General features: G+C 36.7%; 1 pseudogene; it reads right to left on the bottom strand.

The window, feature by feature from the left end:
• Positions 1 to 5,106: 5,106 nt before the first annotated feature.
• Positions 5,107 to 10,706, bottom strand: part of LOC101574254 — a 6,055-nt pseudogene continuing 455 nt past the window's right edge.

Genomic DNA, 10,706 nt, shown 5'->3' on the forward strand with positions numbered 1-10,706 from the left:
TGCTGACGTATACTGGGGAGACCCTAGAAACGTGGCTCCTCCAAATTGGTACTGTGTACGCATGAAATATGGCACTAACCATGAATGTACGCTGTGATGCTATAATAACTGTATGTTGATATTTTAACACTTTAGGTATTGGGTTAAATAAAATATATTGATATCATGAAAAAATAAATAAATGGCAATGTAATACCCATCTCTAACAAAATTAAACAAAAAGGAGATGCAAAGGAAGGACCACTTTTATCTGCATGCTCAAAATAGAATAGATATACAGCTACTTTCTCTTAATTCAATGAGTAGAAAGATTTGTACTTTTAATATTTAGACAGGATACCACGTCTGCAACTTTTACTATGAACAACCACTAAGAAAATAACAATATACAATGCATTAATTTTTGAAACTGTCAATAATTAATTATTGAAACTTTCCACAGACCAGCAAAAATGTACAGCACACTTGTCCAAACTGTTCTGTTTACATGGATTGATAAATCTATTTACACCTCTCCCTTCACTGTCCTTTTATGTTTTCATATTTTAATAGTATGTTTTCAGGAGCTACAGAATGAAAATTTTTTAGTAAATTTAATTCATTTTTATTTCTATGATTCCCAAACCCAAACATCTTTTCCTAATTCCCAATCACATATTTCATCTTATGTCTCCTAGCAATTGTATTATTTGAGGTTTCCTCTAGGTCTATTGAGCATCAATTTTTCTCAGTAGTGATACACATTAAAAAGCATCCTTTGCCATAAGTTCTCTGTCTCTGTGACCCATACAGCTGCACTATTTCCTTAATCTCTCCTTTTCTTGTCCAGCCACTGACACAGAAATGGTGAGACAAACAGGCCTCAAGGATGACAAAGATGTAGCTCTTGGGACAGAGTGGTAACTGTGACACAGGTGGAGAGCAATAATGAAGAAAATCTGGGACCATTTAATAACAGTTGTGTAAAGGTTGTATTAGACTCTCCTATCTTTCTGAGTGACTACTTTTATCCAAATCTGCTTAGCTTTTTGACCTGAGCACATGGGGGGCTTCTCTAACAAATCTTTAATAAATAGGGGAACTTTGGGGAAAGAGGTTGATCTTTCCTTTGTCTGATTTTTTCCTTGTGGAGAAAATAGGCAAAAGAAGTGTGAAAACATGGGTGTTTATATCTGGGTAGAGATTTTTACTGCATGCTTGACTTATCCCTCAACTCCCTCCTGCACTGATTTCCAAATTAGAATTGTAAATGTGGTTTAGTGTTTGGCACTACTCCTGAATAGTACCAGACTTGTTCTGCAGCAGCTTTTCTTGCTGAGCCTGAATTTTCTCTCCCTTTTTTATGGTGTCCTTGTTCACACAAACATATAAAGTATATGTTGCCCATATAACAAGAAATAGATCTGTTTATAATCTTTTTCTTATTGTCTGTGTTTTCTCTGTTCATTAGATGACTCTCTCTCTCTCTCTCTCTCTCTCTCTCTCTCTCTCTCTCTGATCTATGTCTCTTCCCTGTCTATTTCTCTGCCTCGGTCTCTTTTTCTCTTTCTGTCTTTCTATCTATCTATCTATCTATCTATCTATCTATCTATCTAATCTATCTATCTATCTATCATCTCTGTCTTTGTCTCCCTCTGTCTCACAGTCTTGGTCTCTGTCTCTGTCTCTCTTAGTTTTTCTTCAGACTCTGGCTTCAGAAGCAGAGTTGGTGCCAGTGTGGCTGTTGTCCACCAAGCTCAGCTCTGTCTCGATTATCACGAAGTCACTCCACATGCATGTGGAGTCAAAGGCAGTGCTGTTTGAGTCTGAAAATCAAAGCCATTTAAAATTCCACGAAGAACAGCTTTATTTTCCATACAGATTTCAGAGAAAGGAAACTTGGCTGGTTTTTTGGGAGCAGCTAAGTTTGGAAATCCATCACACATGTTGGGTTAAGAGAAAGTCATGCAAGAACAGAGTATGCTCCTCAATCCTTGCAAAAAATCTATTCTGGCTTGCAAGCTGTTTCTTTGGCAGAAAGGTTGAAATTGAATTCATTCCACGGAGTGAATGAAACAACTCTATCATTACTGTAAAGTTCTCTCTTCCCATCCAGAGAGAGGCCTCCACCTGACCTCAAGCGTTATTTCAAATTTATGTTTTAAAGAGTACATATTAGAATTAAAACAAAAATTATAGGTCATATAGAATTTCACTTAATAAAGTATTATGACTTTCAGAATATTCGTTTTAATATACAGTGTGGTCTTCAAAACAATTGTTCATATTATAAGGTATATGTATGTAAAATTGGAAGAAGCAAGAAAGTACAATAAATTCAGAAAATAAAAAGTACAAACATTCCAGATCCAGCCCAGCCCAGACATAGTGAGTGTGTGGCAGAGCTTCTGGCTTCCCTGCACCCACGGGACACCTCCAGAGCAAAACTCAGGCACCCGAGTGAGTGAGACTCTCTACTGTCATCAGGACCCCTGCAGCCCTCCGGAGCCACAGACCAAAAACCCGACAAGTGAGTGAGAATGTCTGTGAGTCTCTTGGGACCCCCAGATCCACCTCAAACCCAGAACTGGCTAGTGTATGGGAGAGCTTCTGCGCTCCCCTCTGCTCCCTGGGGCAGGGGTACAACAGAGGGGCACCACAGGTTCACAGTTGTGCCAGAGGGGCACAACAGGTTCACTTACAAGATCTTCAGCAGGAAGGGGTTGAGCACAACAGCTAGACCCAGGACAGGCATCACTGCATAAACTCAAACTAAATAGATCTGCACCTGACATTCAGTAGGTGCAAGGTTATAACTGCACTAAAGCTCTACACAGAATGTCAGAAGTCAGTGCTGTATGAAATGACAAAGACAAGGAGAAAAATGCAATCTCAGACCTTGAGCCCACGCATAAAAAGTGCAGAGGACATTAGCACAGCTGAAAAGAATGAATTAACAGCGTCAGAAGTAAAAAAACAGCAGCAGAAGGTTGTAGAGAAACTCAAAGCAGAATTAATTAAGGAAATAAAAAAATAAATCTCTGAATTCATAGCATCTGAAGTAAAGAACCTAATACAGAAACATATGGGGGAAACCCAATCTGAAAGAAAACGCTTCAGTAAAGGAATTAATAACTGAATCTAAGGAAGACATTGATTTAAACAATAGAGATTAGAAATATGACAGATTCTTTGAATGAGCAACACAGGAAAGAAATAAATCACATGAAGCAGAGTCAAAGAGATATATAGGAAATTAAAATCTCAATCACAAGCCTGCCAAACCATTTCAGTGAAAGTGAAGACAGTTTCGATCTTGAAGACGCTGGTACAGCTAGTGAAAAGGTGAGAAAGAATCTCTTAAAAACAACTAGGATGAGGGAAAAAAGTAATTCATCACCTTAAAGACGATGCAAAGATAAACAATGTGAGACCAATAGGTATCAATGAGAGAGAAGGAGTCAATACAAATGATATAAAAAGAATATGGATGGAAGTAATAGCAGAAAACTTCCCAAATATGAGGAAACAATCTGACATTCAGGTAAATGAAGCATACAGAACACCAAGTCACCTCAACGCAATTAAAAACACACCAAGACATATAATAGTCAACACTCCAGAAATCCAGCTCAAGAATAATATGCTGAAAGCTGCTAGAGAAAATAAGTAGATCGCATTTGAAGGAAAACTCATCAGAATTATGGCCGACATCTCTTCCCAAAGCATGAAAGCAAGAAGAGCATGGAGCAGAGTACTTCAAGTCCTCTATGAAAACAATTTCCAGCCCAGACTACTATACTCTACAAAATGCTCTCTCTCTCTCTCTCTCTCTCTCTCTCTCTCTCTCTCTCTCTCTCGCTCTCGCTCTCGCTCTCGCTCTCGCTCTCGCTCTCGCTCTCGCTCTCTCTCTCGCTCTCGCTCTCGCTCTCGCTCTCGCTCTTGCTCTCTCTCTCTCTCTCTCTGTTTCTCTGTCTCTCTCTCTTTTTAGAACTAAAAAGGTATATTTCTATTGGATTACCTGATACAGAAAATAGTATCATATGATAGATGGATAGTATGAATGAGAAATAATACAAATATGCTTTATTTGAAAAAGACAAAAAAGGCTAACACAGCTTTCACTTAGAAACAAACTCTCGCATGACTCCTTTACTGACCAAAAACCAAAGCTGAAGCATAAGCACCATTTTTTAAAAACATGTATCTGGAAATAGGTAGGAAGTCACAAATTGGTTTTTTAAAAAAACTGACCTCCCTTTAAGGCCTGGTCATAGAAGTTTAAACAATGTATATGAATCCACTATTATCGGTTGTCCTATTGTGTCTCTGTCACCTGTGTGTTCTGGGATCACATGTTCACATGCCAATATACCTAGGAAGGAATGCTATGTCACAGTTACTTTTGAGTTCTTGGCAAGCAGGACTACAAAAGAGTAATTTGGAACAAGATTTACATCCTGCTTAGAAAGCACTAGTATGCCCTTAAATAACAGGTTACAATAGAGAGATACTGCCTGGAAGTTACTCTTTTCACTTTGGTTTTAGTTTTTATGATTTATAGAGCTCTGTGATTCACTTACTTACAGTAAAATCCTGCCACAAAGCACTAAAGAACAAGATACGCATGATTCCTTCAGCATTGCATTTTTCAAGTTTTACTATATCCACAGTATGTCAGCAGTTCTTGAATACAAACACACACAAACAAAAATGTAAATGGGTAAAATTCTTCTAAAATTGCAAGTTTCAAAACCTACAATAGGTAAGGATAAATAGTAGCAGGACTTCATGCCTAGGAAAATTTTCTACACAGCAAAGTGATTCTAAGATAGATCTCTCTCTCTCTCTCTCTCTCTCTCTCTCTCTCTCTCTCTCTCTCTCTCCAACATAAAACAGAAGAAAAAAATTTACAAGTAGGTATAGCCATGATAGAAAATTACAAGGAAGAGAATGCAAGGTCAAGGCAATGCTATAGGTTGAACAGTATTCCATGAGGCTAGAAAATCTGTTAAGTTTGAAAGTCTTAGAAAAAGTATCACTTTTCTTTATAAATAACTTATTTATCATATGACCACATGTTGAATCATTTTCTTTCCACACACTGCAGAATCCCACAGTCAGCCTTTAAGCATTCTGCATTTCTTTGCCAATCTTAAAACTCAGTATCTTCTTCCAGTCAGTTTTGGTGCGGGTAATGGGGAGCTGCCAGGCGCAAGGTCTTGAATGTGGTGCCTGACATTGTCTGATAGTTTTTACTAATCGCTGATACTCATTTTCCGCACTTTCTATCATTTTAATAAACTCCTTGGCAGTTTGGGCTTCATGCAACACACTTACTGGATCTTGCACATCTTTGTGACTAGCCAATTGAACACTGCCATCTACGTAATACTGAACCTGAATCTTGAGAAATCCAACTACGTGGGCTGCAGGTGGTGTGATGGTGAATTTCCACTCTGACCTCCAGTGACCATTCCAAAATTTTTTTGGCTGGAACTGGTGGCTTTTGATACATACAATAATAGTGTGCTGCCCATCATTAATTTTAGCATATACCATTATATGCTAAAATAGTACATAAACCATTAGAATAATGATCTTTCACATAGGCTCTTGAAGCACTGTCACATGATTCTCTCCAAGACTTCAAATTTCCATCGATTACCTCTGGATGGAGGTCACTTGCTTCTTTCTGTAAGTGATCAAACTTAAAGGAAATTTTGTTTCACAGATCTAAAAATCTGCTATTACCCAGATCACCATACACTGTAATTAAAACCTGATCTTCACGTCCTTCTATCTTCGCAGGTATAAACTGATCCATGCTATATTGGTCAAATGCATGAGCTGCCCCTTCCGGAGGAGATTTTCATTGTTAAGTAGTAGCAGAACATCACTGCATACTTCATTAAACTCCCCTGAAGTTGTATGAGTGATGAATTTAGCACCTATGCATGCCTTCTCCGCATGCAGCACCTGATCCTCAGTCAGCCATCTTGAACTGATTTCCAAAATGCTCTTTCAAGTTTGATGGAGAAGTGAAATGCTTCCAAGACAAAGAACAACTAAAGAATTTCATGGCGACAAAGCCAATGCTACACCGACTAATGAAAAATGTTCCAGAGAGGGACCAAAATAATCAGACCGCCACGAAAGTGAATAGAAGGAACACATAAAATAGGGCAAAAAAATGACAAAAAGAGTAAATAGTAGGTAAATAACATGGTAATCATCAGTCAACAAATCTCAGTCATAACCATCAATGGAAATGGGCTCAATTCACCAATTAAGAGAAATAGACTGGCACAGTGGATTAGGAAATATAATCCAACAATATGCTGTATACAAGAAACATATTTAACTCAGAAGGACATTCATAGGCTTAAAGTCAAAAGATGGAAAACAATACTACATGACCCAGCACCTCAGAAAAGAGAAGAGGTAGCAATCCTATTATCAGACAGTTTCAACTTCAACCAAGAATGATCAAACAAAATAAAGAAGGCCATTATATACTGGCTAGGGAAATATTCAAGAGGAAGAGTTATCAATCATACATATCTATGCACCAAGCAAGGGAGCACCTAACTATGTAAAGAAAATCCTAATGGACATGAAAAATCTAATATCCAAGACCATAATCTTAACAGCAGAAATTAATACCAACTTATCTCAAAAGGGTACGTCAAGCAGATAACAAAATTAGAAAAGAAGTAGCAGAAATGAAGCACAGCTTGGAACTAATGTTCTTGGTGGACATATAGAGAGTATTTCACCCAAAGACAGCTGAATAAACATTTTTTCAAGATTCACATGGGTCATTTTCTGAAATAGACCACATACTAGTCCATAGGTCATGCTTCAGCATATGCAAGAAAACAGAAATTATCCCATGCATATTATATGACCACAGTGCAAGGGAATTGGAAATAAACGAGAAGAAAGAGCAGAAAGCACACCAAAATACATGGAAATTCAATCACAACTTATCAGAATTCATGGGATATGATGAAAACAGTTCTCACAGGGAAATTCATACCTGTCAACACACACATTAGAAAATGGAATGGGAACAAATAAACACCCAAATGCTGCATCTCTGACATCTAGAAAAGGAAAAACAAATGAAATCCTGAGCCCAAATACAGGAAGAAATCATGAAGATTAGAACAGAAATTAATTCATTTGAGAAGAAGAAAACAGTTCAAAGAATGAACAAAATAAAAAGATGGTTCTTTGAAAGATTAAATAAAATTGATAAGCCCCTAGCTAACCTCATCAAAAAGAGGATAGAAAAAATTCAAATACAAGCTAAGGAATGAAAAGGGAGTAATTACCACACACCCAGTGGGAAATCAGAAAGTTATAAATAGCTATTTTGAGAATCTTTAAGCTCACAGAATATAGGACACAGAAGAAATGGAAAGATTCATAAAAGGTACAAATTACCAAAACTGAGTCAAGAAGATATAAAAACTCTCAATAAACAATAAATACCAATGAAATGTGAAATATAATAAAAATCATACCGACAAACAAAAGTCCAGGTCCAGATGGATTCACAGATGAATTCTACAAGAATGTTTGAAAGATACAATCCCTACACTCCTTAAACTATTCAACGAAATTGAAAAGAAAGCACTCCTCCCAAAATTATTCCTGGAGGTGACTATTGTATTGACACCAAATCTAGGGAAAGATATAACTAAAAAAGAACGCTACAGGCCAATCTCTTTCATGAACATAGATGCAAAAATCCTCAATAAAGTACTAGCAAATATAATACAGCAAATCACACAGAAGACCATATATCATGAGCAGGTAGGATTCATCCCAGGGATGCAAGGATGGTTCAATATTCGAAAATCTATAAATGTAATACACTATATCAATAGAGCGAAAACTAAAAACCACATTATCATCTCCATTGTTGCAGAAAAAGCTTTTGACAAAGTCCAACACTCATTCATGTTCAAAGTCCTACAGAAAATTGTAATATAAGGCCTCTACTTCAATTTGATAAAAGGCATCTATGACAACCAATTAGATAATATAATTCTAAATGGCGAAAAACTGAAATCTTTTTCTCTCAGATCTGGTAGAAGACAAGGATGTGCTCTATCACCCCTAATGTTCAATGTAGTTTTGGAATCATTACAATATCCATTAGACAAGAGAGAGGAATAAAAGTAATAAGAGTAGGAAGAGAAGGTAAACTATCATTATTTGCACATGACATGATACTCCACTTGGAAGACCCAAAACACTCTACCAAGACACTATTAGAATTGATACACAAGTTCAGTAGCAAAGCAGGACAAAAAGTCAATACTCAAAACTGAATAGCATTCCTCTGCACAGATATCAAACACACTGAGAGGAAAATTATAGAAACAATATCTTTTATGCTAGCACGGAGGAAAATGAAATACTTTAGAATTCACATAACCAAAGAAGTCAAAGATCTTTTCATGGAAAATTACAGTACTCTGAAATAAGATATCATAGTGTATTTCAGAAAATGGAAAGATATTTTCTGCTCCTGGATAGGAAGAACCAACATTGTGAAGATGGGCATACTCCCAAAATTGTTCAACATATTTAATGCTATCCATATCAAACAACCACCAACATAACTTCCTGGCCTAGAGAAATCTTTTCTAAAATTTATTTGGAACCAGAAACGACCTAGAATAACAAGGGCAATCCTGGGCAACAAAGACAAGTCAGGAGGCATTACAATTCCTGACTTGAATTTATACTACAAAGCTACTGTGATAAAATCAACATGGTATTGGCAACGAAATAGACCTAAGAATCAATGGAATAGATTAGAAGGTGCAGAGGCCTCTATTAACACACTTAACCACCTGATCTTTGGCAAAGGGGCCTAACATACTTACTGGAAGAAAGATAGCCACTTTAACAAATAGTGCTGGAAAAACTTGCTCTCTACATGCCGAAAACTATCACTATGCACTAAGCTAACTTCAAAATGTATTAGAGATCTAATCATTAAAACACAAATACTAAATCTCCAGGAAGAAAAATAGATGGAACTCCTGCAGACATAGGGGTAGGCAGAGAGTTCATGAACAAAAATCAAAACACACAGATAACAGTTGAAAAATTAACAACTGGGACCACCTCTTATTGAGAAGTTTTCCCACGTCAAAAGAATTTACTAAAAGAGTGGAAAGACAACCAAAAAACTTCGAAGGAATCGTAACTAAGAAGCACTGAAAGATCTGCTTTCTAGAATTTATAACGAAATAAAATACATTAGGGACCCTATATTTAAAGTCTCAATTCAGAAATAGGCATCCGAGATGAACACAAGCTTCTCAGAGGATGAAATTAAAAAAGCTAGTAAATATATGAAAAATTGCTCCACATCACTAGCCATCTGTAAAATGCAAATTAAAATAACACTGAGAAACCATCGCACTACAGAAAGAATGGGTATCATAAACAAATCAATGAACAACAAATGTTGGAGAGGCTGGGGGAAAAGAAAACCCTTCTCCACTGATTGTGGGAAAGTATACTGGTGCAACTATCATGGAAATCAGTGTTGGTACTCCTTCAAAAACTAGGACTTGAAATCCCATTCAAGGCAGCTATCCCTGTACTGGGAATTTCAGCGGAGGAAGTGAAAACGTCATATTATAGTGATCTGTGTGTACCCATGTTTAAAGCAGCACAATTTGTGATAGCCAAATCTTGGAAACAAAGAAGATGCCCATCAACTTAGGAATGGATGAAAAAAGTGTGATATCTTTGTACAAAGGAATACTACTCAACTATAAAGAATGATAACCTTGAAGCATTTATATTCAAGTGGATGCCAATGAAGTTATACTCATAAGTGAAATAAACCAGACTCACATGTGTAAATATCGTATAGTCTCCCTAGTATAAGAAATCAATGAAAAAATACAAATAGAAAGGTATAACACAAAGAAAAGGGAAGCAAGAAATTGAGGATCAGACAACAAGTATTGGGTAAGGAGGAAAGCTGAGAAATATGACAGAGGCAAAACCATATATTTATATGCAGAAGATGGGCAAGACAATGATTCTGAGAAACTCCAGAAGCCCTTTGAAACTAGCAGTTAATTGGCAGTATTCTCACCCTGACTAACTATACATGCTGATACCTGTGAACCAAGCAACTTCATTGAAGATAGCAATGTGTATTAGAAGGATCATGCTTGGAATGCCTGCCATTCTGGACTTCTAAATACATACCACTTGACATGACCTACCAATCATTACTATACTCTCTCACAAGTGAAAGATTTTTAGTGGGTAATAAATGAAAAAAAGAAGACACAAGAAAAAGAGAAAAAAAGTCATAGGACTGTCCTGCTACAATGCTGAATATTCTTAAATGTCTAAATCTTTGTGTAAAAATATATGTTTTTTCCTACTTTAAAAAAATTTTTTTCGCAGATCCTGCTTCACCTTGGTCTTAACCATCCAGTAGAAAAGTATGAAGATGAAATATACGAAGTGAAGCCATGCTGTTATGTTGAGCTGTGGGGGATTCAGGTCAATAATTTCTGACATTGCCAGTTAAACAGAAGACCCAATGCTATTATGGTCTACTGGACTCTTTTAGAATATTTTGCTGAGTTTACACACCCATAATATTCAATAGCGGAACTTAGAAAAAATAGGGTATACATAAGAATGTCCATTTTGTATCTGTGTATTCAAAG

This window comes from Octodon degus, unplaced genomic scaffold (genome assembly GCF_000260255.1).
Source record: "Octodon degus isolate 3935 unplaced genomic scaffold, OctDeg1.0 scaffold00428, whole genome shotgun sequence".
NCBI lineage: Eukaryota > Metazoa > Chordata > Mammalia > Rodentia > Octodontidae > Octodon > Octodon degus.